At 38.7% G+C, this 17,529-nt stretch overlaps 1 protein-coding gene across 1 annotated transcript in view; it reads right to left on the bottom strand.

Annotated features, from left to right (window-relative positions):
* Positions 1–17,064, bottom strand: part of LOC109042108 (uncharacterized) — a 155,923-nt gene extending 138,859 nt beyond the window's left edge. Inside the window, exons 1-2 of the mRNA XM_072296070.1 lie at positions 16,871–17,064; positions 15,689–16,066 (exon numbers count right to left, since the gene is read on the bottom strand). The gene's annotated coding sequence lies outside the window, so the exon portion shown is untranslated. The remainder of the gene's footprint in view (positions 1–15,688; positions 16,067–16,870) is intronic.
* Between the last annotated feature and the right edge of the window lie 465 nt (positions 17,065–17,529).

Below are 17,529 nucleotides of genomic sequence, written 5' to 3'. Positions count from 1 at the left end.
CCAATTTCCTCTGGATTTGCCTCCACATTATCTCAGTAAGGTCAAAATCAGTTCAACATTACGTTGGCAAGTCCCCAAATTTCGGAAAAAGTTGAAAAAACGAAATTTAAGGTGTTTTTCATGCTCTTTCGAATGAGGTATCACAAGATAGGGGTTGCTATTTGAAAAAAAAAAGTTGGGGGGCCCCTGTCCCCCCCCTGAGGGGGGGACCAAAATTTTGACCCCCTCAAAAGATGGTCCCCTTTGAGATAGGAACATTCCCAAAGTTTCATTTCCTTAGCTCAATTCGTTCAAAAGTTAGAGGGGGGGTCGGGGACTTTTCGCTCACCCTGTATAATACTTCAAAACTATCAAATATAATACAAATTTTGGAAAACTGAGTTGATCTTCCTTCAACACCCCTGCGTAAAAAATTGGCTCTTTTCGCTCAACCTTCTCTACTCTTTACATAATTAATTTATGGATAGTGAATACATTTTTTTTGGCTGATTCACTGTTTAAATCCTCACAGATGAGAGACTGTCATCGACAGAGTGGTATAGTCAAGAGCATTGCAATGATGCCAAAATGACATTCCTCTAATGCAAGAAAATAAAAAATAGATATATTTCACCTGCACACCCCGAAAACGTCGCGAATGAAATCAGGAATTTCTCGTGTAAATTTTTATTTTTTCGTTTTTTTTCTTGCCCTCGACAATTTTTTCGCAAAGAGAGGAAGTTGTACCATCCCTTTAGAATCCCAATGCTCTCGGCTCATTCTTACGAAGTGCAGTTTGCAGTATCTTCAAGCTTTCCTATGTGTCATTAGCCTATGTGTATAAAACCAATTCGATAAACTTCATTTTCGTAGGAAATTAATTTAAAAGGTTGGGAAGGTTTGAAATAATGGAGTCGTCAATCTCCCTGTCTCAGATAGAACTGGTAACATGAAGTTATTTGAAATTGGAGAACCAAGTTTGCATCAACGTATTTCAATATCTTTCGATTAAGAACCCGAGGTGAAATTAATAACCATTAAGCTAATCGTTCTATCCTTGTGCAACCACTCTCCTTGAATGATCGGCTTAAGAGGAGAAAAGCACTCTTGAAATAACCCCCTCTGAAACCCTGAACCCTCCTTCATCCACTATGCTCTCATTTTGCTCAACTACTGTTTCTACCTCTGTCAAGAGGGGTGCAATTTTCAAGTACATGTTGCTTCAGCGGGGGCTCCTGTACATACTCTTTTTGCCGCTGCTGTTGAATGAAAATAATAAGTAGGTTGGTTGGTTGGCTCATTATTGTCATAGTGCTGTAACTACATTCATCATATACGTCTGTGCACGCTCGACTTGTGAAGAACTACATTAAAAAACTTCGATCCTACGCAGTGGCGATTCTTGTAAATTGGCAACACTGTTTTTCCTCCATTTAAATGTATGTATTAAACCATCATTCCTAGCAGTGGCGTGGTGTGCTTCGATATACATAGATATTTCCTCATTTGAAGCTATGGTAAAGAATCGATTATTAAGATGTTCGTTGCGAGCACCCTGATAATCGATCCTTTTCCACAGGTTTAAATGACAGATTAATCGATACATCGCAAAGCACGCCACGCCAATGATTTCTAGGTGACGCATCCTATATCTCATCTACAATCGATGTATTCAATGGATTAAAATAGAGTATTGACAGGGTTGCAAATTGCCATTGCGATTTGTCGGAATTTTAAGGACAAATTTGTTGCGTCGCACAGTGGATCAAGTCATTTAGAGAGGTAGGAAATGAAATTTTTGAAAAATTTTGATATTTTTTTTTGTCATATTTTGAATTTTAAGGGGTGCTCCGCGAATATAATTTTACGAGGATTTTTATTAAACAACTTTTAGAATCTCAAAATTTTGTATAAGCGGAGTTGCAAGCTTTTAAAGTTTCCAAATTTTGTCCGACCTCTCCTATTGACTCGATCCACTGTGCGGTGGCTGGGCCACGCGCAGAAAGGGCTCACTCGGAAAGGGCGGGATTTTCAATTTTTCCAAGCTTTCAAAGTTTTTTTCCCCGGCTCGGATTCGTTACGTAACGCTAGGCTTGACTCCCTCTCCCCTTGTAACGCACCGTAACGCTGGCTCAAACCTCCCTTCCCCAAAGTGCGTTACGTAATACTAGACGTACGTTACGTAATACTGGATTTCACGCGAGGTTTGCAAAAACTGCCCCTATCTTGATGCTGTGTCGAGGATCTCCTTAAACCTTCAAAAAAAGCTCCGGCCGTGGAGGCCATAAGCAGCGGACCTGGAGCACGGACTGGATGGGCTATATGGCACTACCGTTCGCCTACGCGCCTGACGGCCGGATTGCTACGTGCGGGGACGATGCGGAGTCCTACGGACATGAAAACCGTAAGTCGCGGCCTCGAGCGGCATAGGCAGCTTGCGCTCTAGGCGCTACTTACGGGCTGGACGGCCGGAGCTCTGCGCGCCGCCGCTGTCCGCGACGTGGTGGATTTTTTCGGAACTACAGCTGAAAATTCACCATTAAAGTACATACTTAGAAAAGAAAAACTTTCCAGCAAAGTTTTAAACATTGAGTGAATTATCTTGTGTCAATTTCTGAACAAGATTTTTTTTCTTTCCTTCTTTTTAAAATAGGTATATATTTCTTTGTTGATAGTTCATAACAATTTAGTTTCAGGAAAGTGATGGATAATTCAATGTCTAAGAAAGAAAAAGAGCATATGAACGTTAGCTTGTTGATCATGTTTCAGATATCAAGAGAGATTTGAACTCCTTGGCTGATAGTTCAGCAAGTCAATTTGAGAAAAGAGATGAATCTTAGAGAAGAGATGATGCTTATTGAGAAAGAAAATCAGCATATGAATGTTAGCTTATTCATCGTGTAGAGATATCAAGAGAAATTTTCAAAAACCTAACTTTAATGTTGCAAGCCTTCGTAGAAATAAATAAAGCACTGGGGAAGCACTGGAAGGAACAAATGTAGATAGATCAAAAATTCATGCTACCTATTTTAAATGTAGAACAGACTGTCCAAGGTATGATAAATTGCTAAAACTCATTGCAGCGAAAAATGTAAATTGAAAAATCATTTTTATCACTTGGCAGCCCGTTCTCAATAAATGTAATTACTTTCACTCAATGAGAATTCAGCATTTGTCAAAAACAAAACCTGGTTCATCCCTCAATAAAAAATACGAATGCAAAGTAGGAAATCACCCAAATGATTAACAAAGGAAAAGCACAGGCGTAGGTCTAGGTACTTACAGATTTTTACTCCTTACGACTAGAAAAGCTTCAGAATCTTGAAAATGAGGTTGAGAATATTTCAAAGTGTAAATTCAGTAGTAAAAGTTGACAAAACTTCAAGATATAACTCTCCGCAATAACTACCGGATACAATTTCCACAAAATATTAGCGAAGAAATATACCACCGAAAATTGTCACACTTGTTAAAATTGTAGATCTTCCCTTCAGCAAACTGAAGCGCGATTCACACAAAATTTTACCACTATTACAGTACACTGAGCTCCCTAGAATTGGGATATGGAATCAGAGAGATATTCACAGCAACAATGTTTGCACTGGCTCTTATCGGATAATCAACGCAGGCAAGATTGGCTTATAGCTTCCGCTGGCGGACAGCTATTTTGGCAACAGAGAAGGGAGGTGTTGGATGTCGGAGAGTGAAATACTACCTACTCTCAATTGAAAACATTTAAGTATAAGCCAGAGATTAGATTGAAATGGAATAAAAAATCAACCCAATCTTATGAGCAAGCAAAGGTGGCACAATGAAGTTGCAATCGGTAAATAGACATTCTTGTGTCTACATTATCAGTATTTTAGTGTGGCGGTAATTTACTCTGTGGGAAGATGCGTGGCAGGTAATTGATTGCTTTTCTTGGATTTAAGTTCTTTCCCTTAGTAGGGGGAAAATAAGTGAATTGCAAACGAACTTACAGGAGGAGAGGATATGAGCTCAGTGTGTAGGTAAAACTGACAATTTTCACTTAACTCTCGTCGCATTTCCGAAAGTATTTGACAAGCGTTATCACACAGAACTTTAGAATCAATCGTGCCCTGATTCACAACATAAATTACATGGGACCTCCTAAGAAAAGGATCTGTTCAAAGAACGACTATGATTTTACGATAAGCTCGGTCCGTTGTCTCTGAGCGAGATCTCAAAAGATTCAGCAATTTGATATGAAAAGTCCAGAGAGCCCGACTCAGTTCAACCGCGGGATATGCAGGCTGATTGTTTAAATTAGGCAAAGCGATAGACAAAGAAGACATAGGGAGCGATCTATTGGTTGAAATGGGTGGTTCATATGTAGTCTTAGGGAGATTATGATGGACTAACCAGAGTCTCTCATGGATTGCTGTTAGTTTATTACCTATCTCCTTTGCCCATTGTAACCACCCACTTCCACCGATTCTGCCCTACTAAGGGAGAACGCCATATGAATCTTCAGGCGTTGCCAAATTCCCTTTGATAAAATAGGAATTTCCTCGTAAGCCTCTGAATATTTTCTTCAAATTTCTCAGATAATTTTGTTCGCAGTTTCACCCAAAGTTCCTGAAAATTCCAGAGAAAAATATTCAATAATTTCCTCAAAAATAAACATTTTAGTGAGGGAAATTTGGATACTCTCGAATGTTCATACGACGTTTTTCCTTAGTACGGCAGAATCGGATCCCTCTACATCCCTTTTTGTCCTCTTTGTCTACACTTTTGTCTACACCTTCGTCTATACCTTTGTCTATAGCTTCGTCTATCAATTTCAACGATCAGCCCGCTGATTTAATGAACAACACGTACGTACACTAGTTCCGAATAGGAAGAATCCACCATCCGAAGTTGCGACAACCATACTGAACTGCCGTGCTAAATGAGAACGCCGTGTGAACATTCGAGAGTTGCCAAATTTCCCCGGATAAAAAATGTATTTTTGACAAAATTCATGCATATTTTTCCTCGAAGTTTTCATATATTTTAGATTAAACTGCGAACAAAATAGTCTGAAAAATTGGGAGAAAAATATTTACAATTTCCCCGATAAATTCGTATTTTATCAGAGGGGAATTGGCAAGTCTGAGAGTTCATACGTCGTTTTCCCTTAGTATGGCAGCATAGATCGTCGCTCCGCTGACGTAAAGGCGTATCTCAATTTCCACGTGAGCCCTGTTTTACATATGAGTCCATGCTTTCCGGGGCTCATGCGAAAATCGAGACACGCCCTTACGTCAGCGGGGCGACGAGATGAGGGGCGCACCTGTTGTTTATGTAAATGAGACCGAAGGTTGTCGAGCAAAGCCGTCGATTCGAGTAAAGATGGACGGTGAGCGAGGAGCGGCGCCTCCATTACGCGCGTTTCGATTCAATTTTGATAGGCGTTTTAATGGATTTGCGGATTTAGCCAATTGCTTTTCCCTTCCGCGCCAATCCCCGACGCCCCCTCCGCCAGATAACGGATCCTCCCGGAATAAATTTCACCGCTCCAAATTGCTGCGGGACCCGAAAGAGTTACGTATGACGGTGCTTGACGCATCTCGTACCTTTTTTTCCAGGGCCCCCTAAAATCGACAGTTAGATAAGTTCGACGAACTCCTAAGCCGAGAAACTCCTAGAATGTCTTGGATTTTGCAAACCAACACTGAAAAAAAAGGTTAGGACTATGTATACAAATCGTCCGCATCAGGGCCGGATTTGCCAACTTGCCGCCCATAGGCCGCCTGAATTTTGTCGCCTCCTTCTCATTCGTTTTGAAACATCAATAAAAACCATCAAGTGAACGTGCCGGAAGGGAAGGGTGCATAAGACACGTTTACTCGTGTTGGATACATTTTTTGCGAAAGCTCCATCAACACTACTAGCAAAATTTCACGGGACTTTGCGCGAAAGTTAAGTTCCGTTAACCTATCTCTGTGTGGACAAGGCCTTCCATTACAAGAAATGAACGTAAAAATTATGAAAGAATAAACATAAATGCGGTTTAATAATTTCAACTTCCACCGCCGCGCCGCGCTGACCGCATTGTGTTGGCGCAATGCGTGAAGTATTCCTACAGTTTTGTAGGCGCTACGCATTTCACGCCGACCACTGCTGACCGCACTGAGTTTGATGCAATGCGTGAAGTATTCGTGCAGTCTTGTAGGCGCTATGCGTTTCGCGCTGACCGCACTGTGCTTGACGCAATGTGTGAAGTATTCATGCAGTCTTGTAGGCGCTAATATGTGCCTGGCAAAATACTCGCCCCGACATTCATCAGTCATCTTCGACGTATTTTATGCTCAAGGGGTTTCTCATCGATCATCGATAGATAAAAAGGTAGCGTTGCTCACTCGATTAGATTTAGATTTTTCGTGCGGGGTCTCGGAAATATATTATCTCCGACTATTCCCATTATCGTTATACGACCCCATGAGGAATTTCACACACGATTGAACCACGCTGAATTAGTGGAAAGTACCTTGAAAGGGGCCAAAGAAGGAGTCCCGATTTTGAGACGGCGTCGTATTTCTGCTCGGACTAGAACACGAACAACTGAGCACAAGCTGACGCATCAGAATTCGGGATTGGAGTCGGTAGAGGAAGCTGCAGAAACCCCCTCATGTACATAGGCTTTCCATTTGAGTTAAGCGGTTCTTCCCCGGCAGAGCAGTAAGGCTATTAACAGATTATCGCGCATTCAAATCGGCTTACACTCCGGCGCCATCTCCCGGACAAACTTTATTCAGAGCTCTTTTGAGCCACCTTCCGAAGGAATCTGCAAGGAGAGCCCGGTAATAATGTCCACCCAGCGGGTCGATTGTGGACTTGTGGAGTGACCTCAATCGATTGCTTCCTACCTTAGCGATGCTATTTATCGATCGATTTCATTCGATTTTCGGCAATAGTGCACCCAGCGGGTCGATCTGTGGACTTGGAGAGTGACCTCAATCGATTGCTTCCTACCTTACGGACGCAAAAAAATCATGGGAAAAATCGAAAAGGAAATTTAGAATGTGGACCATGATAAGCAAAAAGGAACCAAGCCACACCAGCTATATTTCAAAATTTAACTGGGCAATTTAATTTTTTACAACAGAATGTTTGTGCGGATTTCTTTAAAAAATTAAGAAATTTCCTTCGTAATATGCAGAAAATTCACTGAATTTTGCACAAGTATCCGCTTGCCCGTTTTCACGTAAAAAGTCAAATTGCCCTGTTAAATTTGGCAATAGCTGACGTGGCTTGGTTCTCTTCTGCTAAACGTGGTTCATTTAGGCTTTTTAATCACGAATATTTAAAAAAAATGTCTGTCTAAATTCTGTAAACTGCCTCTTGCATTCAATCGAAAATTTCATGGGCAGAGAAACATCGCCCACCCCAAACAACCGCTACACCTGCCGCTATAACCGCAGGCCAATCAAAAGTGGATTTCTCGGTCTAATTCTTAGAGCTAGTCCGCCACTGAATACTGCCGTGCGAGGGAAGAACGCCGTATGAACATTCGAGAGTTGCCAAATTTCCCTTGATATAACATGCATTTTTGACGCAATTTAAGTATGTTTTCCCTTGAAATTTACAGATATTTTAGATCAAATGCGTACATAATTGTTTGAACATTTTGGAAAATAATCTTAAGAATTTTCCCAGTAAATTCGGTTTTTATCGAAGGATATGTGGCAACGTCTGAAGGTTCTTGCGGCGTTCTTCCTTAGCATGGCAGAATAGCCCTAAATAGTAATTTCGACTAAACGCTTTGGTTTTAAGCGCGCGTCATAATGATCGAGAGACATTCCAATGAGTTCACCCCCCGAGCTGTTGGGGTGAACTGACAATGGGTGGACGAATTTCATTAACATCGATCAGTCATAATACATGATCCGATTAGTCTCGATTTCCGTGTAATTGCCCGCGCAAAATAACTCCTCTTCCGCCTGTAGGGAATTTCCGGTATCCTGGTATTCTTCGCTGGCACTGCCCTACCGTGCAAAATATGCTGCTCTTTGTTATTCAATAAACAGTCGATCGAAGCGGCCAGCAAGTCATGAATAGGATACAATTTTTACGTATTTCCAGGTAAAATAAATGAAAAGATTCAGAGGAACGTCAAGTGTGAAATGGACCGCTTGACAAGGTGCGAATTTTAGCTTTCTGATTCATGTTTCTTAACCAGAATTCTGCCGTGCTAAGGAAGAACGCCGTATGTGCCTTCAGACATTGCCAAATATCCTCCGATATAATACAAATTTTCACATATTATGTTGAATATTTATCTTCCAATTTTTCAGACAATTTCGTACACACTTTAGTCTAAAATATCTCAAAATTTCAAGTAAAAACGTGCACAACTTTCCTGAAAAGTGCTTTTTTTATCCGGAGAAATTTGGCAACTCTCGAATGTATATACGGCGTCCTTCCTTAGCACGGCAGAATAACACGCAGAACACGATTCTTGCATTGATAAGTACCGAATTAACTCTTAACTAAGATATGAACGTTTTTATTTTACATTAGTCGCGGGAAATTTGAATTGCCCGGTCATACGAAAAACGATACTCCACGTGAGTCAAATCGCGCACAATAACAGTTTTGGCCAGCCTCTTATTCGAGCAATTTTTCAACTCCTCCATCACTTGTTTAAAGGGTTAACAACAAGCAACGGCTGAGCCAAAGTACCGAGATACAGGCTGCCATATTTTTATACCGCAGAGGCTGTTGCGGCAAGTTCTAATGCGCGATTTGACGCACGTAAACCATCTTGTTTTTATGAGTGAAAGTTTTGAATTCACGCGTCAAGAAACATCGAATATCTTGGTTAGGAGTTAATTTCGGTATAATTTTCGTTGCGCAAATCGTGTTCTACTTGAAACTTTGGTTATGGATCATGTATCAGAATGCTGAACTTCGTATTTTGCCTATTGGTCCATTGCCGATAGGTGAAGTCAGGCAAGTAATTTCGGCATGAATGGTCTCCATTTTATTCATACATTTATTCCTATTTTACTTATTTCTTTTTTCAATTTGATTAAATACTTACACCGCCCTATTTCCGTGCAGCGACGGCGTATGAGTGCAGTGAGAGACATATTTCGTTATCACAACCAAAACAAAATTGAAGGCGCTCCGCCTATTTCAATGGATAGGTCTGGATGCAACTATTCGTGTTCTTGGGATGCCCGTGTTGCATACACAAGAAATTGCAGGCGCTTTGGTTTTCTTACGCACATCGCATGGCTGTGGTTGTTAGCTTCCAAGGGTTTTCTACGTTGCATTTCCAATCGTGTTTTCACAAAGTTCTCGAAATTTGGACGAGTCGTGTGGCATGACGGCAGCGTTGCAAAAATTGAAAATGACATTGTTCACGCCGAAAACTTTGGAAATTTATAACCGGTAATTGTTTGCAGAGACAAGTAGGTAATTAGTTCCTTTTCCCACCACGATGAAGATAAACATATCTGGATTCGACATTTTGTGTTTTTTCGTCTTCTTTACTAAATCCACTTGACGTTCCTCTTTCTCTCTCTCTCTCTCTCCCTTTTCCTCCCTATTTCTCTCTTTTTCTCCGTGTCTTCCATTTTTCTGCCATTCATTCCCGTTGTATCCTTGTTCACTCTCTTTTTCTCCCATTTTCCCCAAGTTTCTCCATTTTCTCTCTCATTTCATCTGTTTTACTACAAAAAAGAGAAAGCAAATCGAAACACTTCTTGCAATGGCGTATTTCTAGATTGGTATGCTTATCTGAACTTTCGCCAGCTTTTCATTCGGACAAAGTTTATAATAAACTCAAAAAGTTGCATTTTAAGTAGAACGGAGTTGAGAAACTGGTTTTGAATTTAACTATACTCGTAAATATTCTCCTGTGAAAAATTCAACGACGGGGATAAAATCGTTTAAAGTGAAAGTAGTTGTTAACGTCAGCCTCAATTTCATGTAGGAATAAAACTTCAAACCTTTTGTCAGTTCCAACTAGATGTATACCTCGGTGCGTCTTTTTGTGGCGGAATTTCGATTTTAGTGCCCTAATATTTATACAGTTACGTTTTAACGAAAGACTCTCCGCTACTAAAGTGGCGTGGCTAGAGGACAACCAGAACAGGAGCCCTAGCCCTGTAATTCTACCAGTTGCTGTTCAATGGAAAGCGGATAGTTAGATGTGGAGTCTCCGTTGATTGACAGCCAGAGTTTTAATTACGTTTTGATTAAAGCTTTGTAATTAGTTTTGCCCGCGAAAAGTTTTCCTCGGCGGACGTCTTCACGCATGCCGCCGGCACTGCGCGATGCGGCGCGGTTTCCTGACAAGTCGTTGCTCCTCTCATGTAAGGACGTATCTCGATTTTCGCATGAGCCCCAGAAAGCGTAGCTTTATATGGAAAACAGGGCTCACGTAAAAATTAAGGTACGCCCTTACGTCAGAGGGGCGACGAAGTTTGTAGACGAATTCAACGTGCCGGCTCGTGCTCAAATGATTCAATTTCGTGTGCTTCTCTGCAAATCGGACTCTTTTACATTAATTCGCCGTTTCTCTCACGAAAGAACGTAACTGCATTTCAATGTTGCCAAACGTCCCTTCATATATTTCATTTTTACGAGGAAAACCTGGGGCATATCTCCCTTAAAATTCCACTAATTTTTTCTCTGATCTCATGCAAAAATCAGAGAAATTTTGGGACAAAAATTGCGAAGGTACGCTCATGTAAACAATCGAATTTTTCCGGTAAATCTCGCAACTTCGGAATAAAGTTACGTTCCTTCGTGCCGGAAACGACAAATTGGCGGCACGAAAAGGTATCAAAATTATTGAGGATACTTTGCACGGAAAAATGCTAAACGGTTGCAAAAAGATTTGCTACTATCATCAGCTATACCTATGTGCTGAGCTATAATCACCGCGGTGGCGAGAAAAACAAAACAATTTGCGAAAATATCAAATTCACTTCCAGAAAATTGCCTATAACAATTTCCCAAAAAAGTAATAAATATCCTGTTTTTGCAACGTTTTTGCTTGATTCGCACACTGTTCGCTTGATTCGCGAAATGTTTGCTTGATTCGCAAAATGTTCGCTTAGTAATTGACCTTGAGTTTTGCTTTCCTTGACAAGGCATGAATAATTTGAAGCACTATGCAACATGTTTTTTCTTCAAAATTTCGCGGAAAAAAAGAGTTACACGATGGAACGTTAGCAAATCAACTCCTAAACAAGAATAAAATGTTAGTGAGTAACTTCCGTTCAATGGCTAAAAGACAAATTACGTTACATATAATCTAACTCCCATTTGACCTGTGTTGAAAGTACTTGTTAATATTTCGTTCAGGAGGTGATTTCAAATCTTCCGTCGTGTGAATTGTTTTCTGCGTGAGATTTTGAAAACAAAAAAACAAAAAAAATGTGACCGTCTTTCTAGTTTAAACCTTGCCAAGTGACCCGTTGCATTTGTGTTGAAAATAGCTCAAGTCCTCGTGTAACTATTAACAGAACCATGCAAAGTTATATACTTCCCTCGACGAAATTTTAATTTGAAGAGATTTTCCTGGGAGACAAGAGAGAGAGAGGACTTAAAGTGTTCGTACAACCTGGCATTAAGAAGAGGGAAACAGCGAAGGAAAAGGAAAGGGAGACTAAAAAAGGGGGAAAAGTTTGAAAAATAACGCACGTCCGGACCTTTCAACTTATGAAGTCAGTGACTCCCAATAGTGGCGCTCATTTAATGGAATTTATACTCAAAGGCTGAAAATTATAATGGGTTTGTTACTCCTGCGTCCGTCTAAAGTATAAATGAATTAGCACAAAACAGCTCGGGGTGGGAACATGAGAAAAATCTTAAGCCGATCACGCTCCTGTCTTGTTTTCATTTCCTATATAACCGCGCATGGTGCATTGGTGCATCCGATCCGTGGGAAAACTTTATCACTACCTGACCTGCACACAGCGTTCGGAATGCTCTAGGCACATAATGCACGTGCCGTTGCGTTGCCAAACCTCCTATGAACTTCTCATTTAATATACTGACTACATAAACCAGTGACCACGTTAAGAATCCCCAGTAGCAGAACAAATTTTTGTTTTTCTAAAAAAAGTATAAAAAAAAAACATACCTGTTATCTAAATGGTAGTTTTATATAAAAAATGTGTAACGCTTATATAAAAAAAAATCAAAGTTCAGACCTGACCATAATATATGAAAAATGAGGAAAGCTGGATACGGTATTTTTTTTATAGACAATTTTTTTACATAACGTATGCATACGAAAGTGTTAAAAGTGAACATTTTTATGTAACTATTATATAAAAAAAGGTCATAATTTTCGTGGGCTTTTTGCGAATTAGAAGATTTTTTAGTATGTTTGCAAAAAGCTCACGAAAATTATGATTTTTTTATATAATGGACACATTAAAATGTTCACTTTTAACACTTTCGTATGCATGCATTATATAAAAAAATTAACTTTCGTACATAATCTTCATCTTTTCTTACTATGGTTCTGCTACTAGGGATGAGATTACTTTACGCAAACGAGTCATAAAGTGGACTTTCGCTGGTTCGAAGTCCTGTAATTCCAAAAGATTGTAAATACGAAGGAATATCTGATTTTAGTGGGAGAATCTTTCAATCAGGAACATATTAACCATTGATCAAAATGATAAAAATTAAGGAACTTTTCGTAATTTGTAACAGTTCTACTCAGAAGAGGCTATCTGAAGCTGGTTACTCTATGGTACATCCAAAGCCCTTAACTTTCCCTTTTGGAGTTGAAGATTTTGAATCACATTAACATCTTGCCTGTAACACAGAACATTTGCTGCAGTATGGACGAAACAAATCCCTCGAAAATTTCAAAATCCCTGGAACTTTCGAGATGGAAGCCGAGCAAGTTTGTGTTCCTATCCGTAAGTTTCTTAAACGTCAAAGTGAAGGGATATTTTCACAAGACTGCTAATTTGAGATAGTTAGCTTCTTAAACTCAGTATAACACATTGAAGCTCATTCTGGCTGTAATTCATTAATTTTACCATCAGACGGCGGAACAACAAACTTATTATCTCTTGCAATTTAGCGTAAATAAAGAACTCCCATGGAATGGATTAATCAAATGGGATTTCCTTTCCTCCAACGCACAAAATGAGGAACAGCTCAATTTGTATCGCTTTGTTCGACTTTATAAAGTAAGCTGTCAAGTGCACTCTTATATCTAAGGGAGCTATGTTAGATTTACAATGCAAAGTTTTTCCCAATTGACAGGTAGACATTTTTTTCATTCTACAAAACCCAATCTATAAATAATATTATGGTTAGTACAGCGTCCATAGGTGTAAACGGAAGATTAAGTCCTCCTAGGTTTCGAGATTGCTGTGCGCTGTTAAACTTGGATTGCATTTTGCAAAAAGGAACCACTAGCATTGCAATGATGCTAAGATTGTGCAACTTCATCTTTTGCAATAAAATTGTGGAAATCGTGAAAAACTATAAAATTTAGATGGTAATTTTTGTCTTAAATTTACAGTTTTTAGCGAGTAAAATAGAAACTATTAATAGATGATCGGGGTTTTCCTCCAAAACAAAAGAATTTGCACAATCTTAGCAACATTGCAATGCTAGTGGTTCCTTTTTGCAAAATGCAATCCACTTATACTGTGAGTATCTTAAGGTTCAACAAATTTTTTTATCAAGTCTAGATGTCTCTGAATGGCATTAGAAGCCTAACATGTTCACATGAACAAAGTGAGCGCTTACATTCGGCTCTAATGGCATGGCATGGAATACAGTACGCCTCTTTCAGTTTTCCACGTTCACTCTAACCAGTTCGCCTGCAATAATCTAATTAGGCAATGTGTGCGGCTCGAGAGCAGTTATAGTCGCTTGCTAGTTTGCATGTAAAATTAAGTTTTGATTCGAATTTTTACCTAGTATTCCGTAACTTTGTAGTACCGAGCCTTATTGTGGCAAAATGAGTATAGCTACAAATATAGTGATGTTTATTAATTTTTTTAAAAATTTAGTCCATTACAGAGAAAACACGTAATATTAATCCGTGTTATTTAAATTCCGATTTTTCTTTCGTTACTTTTGATTCAATTTACATCGTTGAAAAATAGAAAGACTCATTACAAAATAATGGAGTAAATGGGATTTCAGCCGGATTCTGTTCGGAAAGCAACGTCATAGCTAAACCTCACAGCTTGCAGTAGAAACAAATACGTGAACATTTGAATGATCTATTTTAAAACGTTTTAGAAGCTAATTTAATATTCAAAATAAGTTTTTTTTTCCATTTTTATGGGTATGCGGAAAGTTACGTTAGCTGATGATGGCAAAGCCGTGGATATGTCTCCGTCTTATTTGCAAAATTAAATCCCTTTTCAGCGACTTCAATTCGCTGGTTACTATGACTGTCGGATTTTTTTTTTCATTTGAGTAATAAATATTTTAACGCCGAGAGAATTTTAATTTTTATTACCCGCATTACGAAATGCTTTGTTTTAATTAGGTTGATAAAACTTGAAAGAATTTGAATACTTTTTTTTGCGGTTAAGTGTTTCTGAGCGTGAGAAACCGCCGTAAGACAGATGAAGAGATGGTGTATTTAATTGTGGAGATGGCCTACGATTAATTTGACTATTAACACCTTATTTCTAGAGTGTATTACTTAAAACGCCTACCCCCCGACGTATACTTTTAACGTCAAACATTGACCATCTACACAATTTTGAAGGGTACTTGAATGTAGAAAAAGGTATTTATGTATATTTCTCCATAAATGATAACTTGTCAGTTATTTGAGTCTCCGCTGAAAGAAAATCCGAATCATAAATGAAAGGCTTCAGTATCTTTAAATCTGAGCTATTGAAATATTTTTTTACTTTTCAATTTTCATTGCTCTGTAATTTTTACTGTTTCCCCAAATATTTCGAAAGGATATTCGAAACAATTTCGGTGAAGAAGATGAAAATTGCGTTGATATTTCCAGGAAAAGATTATGTGATCCTTGTTTACTCGTAGCGTTTTATCGCTCCGCAAAATTTAAACAAAAAAAACATTTAATTTTTAATTTTTTGGAAAAATGTGATTTCCTCCTGTAAGTTTGAAATTTAAAGCTTTAATAATTCCTTTCCTAAAAAATTTTATCCGTGATCTATCAATTTTCATACCCTGAGCCTTAGTTTTAAAAAATGTCTCCAGCGCTTATTTTAAAGTGAAGATAACCTATTTCAAGCACTAGCCACTACTTAACTAGCCTACTTAAAGCTTCAAGAAAGCGATTTTGAATATTCATTTCCAGGAACAAGAAAAAACACTGAACACGTGACCCGAACGATAAAAAACAGGGTGGTAGAATATTGCTAGGTCCAAAATATTCTGAGGGAAAGTCTAGGCCAAAATTTCCAAAAAATTTCACCAGAGTCAAAAATATGAACTCTGACGAGTATCAGTGTAAGGTTGAGGAGGATTCATTCAGAGGAACCAAATGTATCTTAGCCTGTACATTTTCCTCATGATTGTTTAAAAATAATGAAAAAATACGCAGATATTTTTGAAATGCCTTTAATTGCAATTCACGAGCATTTGTTTCAGACAACTGCCGGCTGTAGACTTTTTTAGTTCAAATATGATACCATAATTTTCAACTTTTTGAATTGTAATAATGAATAATTAACGATCATGACTGAGAACAATCAAAGGAAACAAAAAGAGTACTTACGGGAAATGATGAAATTTCTTTTAACTTCTAGAGCACTGATCTCAGTCTTTATCAACGTGTTTAAACTTGGGAAATCTACTCAAAAATGTAATTGTTCCTTATCAATCTCAATTAAATGCACTAATATGATTAAAATAAAGACCTTTTAACACTGACTACGCCACAATTCTTAATAGCACGGAACACGTTCTAAGAGTTATTTAAATCTGAATAAATACGTTGATTGTTGAAGGAAAGAAAAGAAACATTCGAGTCCAGAAGAAAACTTTCCAATAAGGAGGGACCGATCATAAACGCGGAAATTCGAAGATAAACTGTCTTAAATTTTGAACGCTGGACTGTTCACATGAAAATGATTCTACACGACCTCTCTGACACCTGAAAGAAAAGGAAGCAGTCACTTTTTTTATAATCTTAAAAATCATAACAAATCCGAAGACGACAGTCAAAGTTAGTAAGCGAAGGTGCCCCCCCCCCCCATTTTTCTCCATAAAATTTGTCTTTCATAAATGAAAATACGATTATTAAACCGTTTAAGATGCAGCTTTACATGGATTCTCAGAGGGAGGTAAAAAAGGACTAGTTATTTGCTCAGAAACCACAGTTAGACTGAAAATCCCATTTCTTTGAAAGTAAAAATATGTATTGCACGCAGAAAATCTTCCATAGTTTTTACGTATTATTGACGTTAAATAGCTACTATATCATTGTGTCTTGATAGCTACCGACAAATTTCCAACTAAAACCTCTGATTACTGTAGCAATTTTTAATCAGTTTTAATTTTTCATTATAATTTACGTAATATAAGATACCCCGGATGGATGGCTAAATTGCAGGGATACTTTAACGGAAGGAGAGTAGGTTTCTAAAATTTTGAAAGAAAATCAGCGCAATGTAATGCTCGAAAATGTTTAATCTAGTCACGTATTTTATCATTAGACATGCATTTCAACCATCATAATGATGACATCGACCAAAAGATCCACAAATTTAGGTATAAAACTCTGATTGCTGCAATCTTTTTCGGCCTTATGTCACGTAAGAATCGTGAAACCATTTCTTCTCTTGACCACGACTACTCGATTAGCTAAAGGATCCACAAAATTAGGGTATCAAGCTCAGGCTGTTGCAGTCATTTTCAAAGAGCGTAATGTAAAAATCATGAAATATTTTCTCCTCACGTTGAAAAAAAGAAACAGGATACTGGTTAAATATTCATTAAGGTCTCGATAAATTTTATGGGAGGATTGAGAGGAGAGCCGGAAACACGTGGTCGACACGTTCGTGAGCGAGAAAGAGGACACGTTTGACACGGAAGCGCGGGAAAAGAGAATCGTGTCGGAGGCGCGACGACACACTGAGGCGAGGGTTGTACGCACTTGAAGCACCGCCACACGGTGTCCTGCAAGAGGGGGAGGGTTACAAACCCCCCAATCCCCCGCGCTCACAAGACGCAAGCGCCTTACCACTGCCTCCCTTTCTCTGTAGGTACTGCCTTTATGCGACTTTGCAGGTTATGCGCCTCATTTTTCTCGAGCAGAAGGCGCTGGATTTGGACCAAATCTTGCCACGAGGAACGACACAGTAAGAAAAAGTAACCTACTCTGGGGAAAAAAAACACATTGAATCTAGAGTCCAGACTCTTGAAAACATTGACAAGAAAAAACACTCTTGATTCAATCAGATTTTTGCTTAAATCAAAAGAAAATCCGCTCAAATTAAGAGGCTTGGTTCTTGATTTAAGCAAAAATCCAATTGAATCAAGAGTAATTTTTCTTGTCGATGTTTTTAAGAGTCTGAACTCTAGATCCAATGTGTTTTTTTTTTCCAGTGTATATTT

Source organism: Bemisia tabaci, chromosome 2, assembly GCF_918797505.1.
Source record: "Bemisia tabaci chromosome 2, PGI_BMITA_v3".
NCBI classification, from domain to species: Eukaryota; Metazoa; Arthropoda; class Insecta; order Hemiptera; family Aleyrodidae; genus Bemisia; species Bemisia tabaci.
This window is presented reverse-complemented; position numbering and strand designations above follow the sequence as displayed.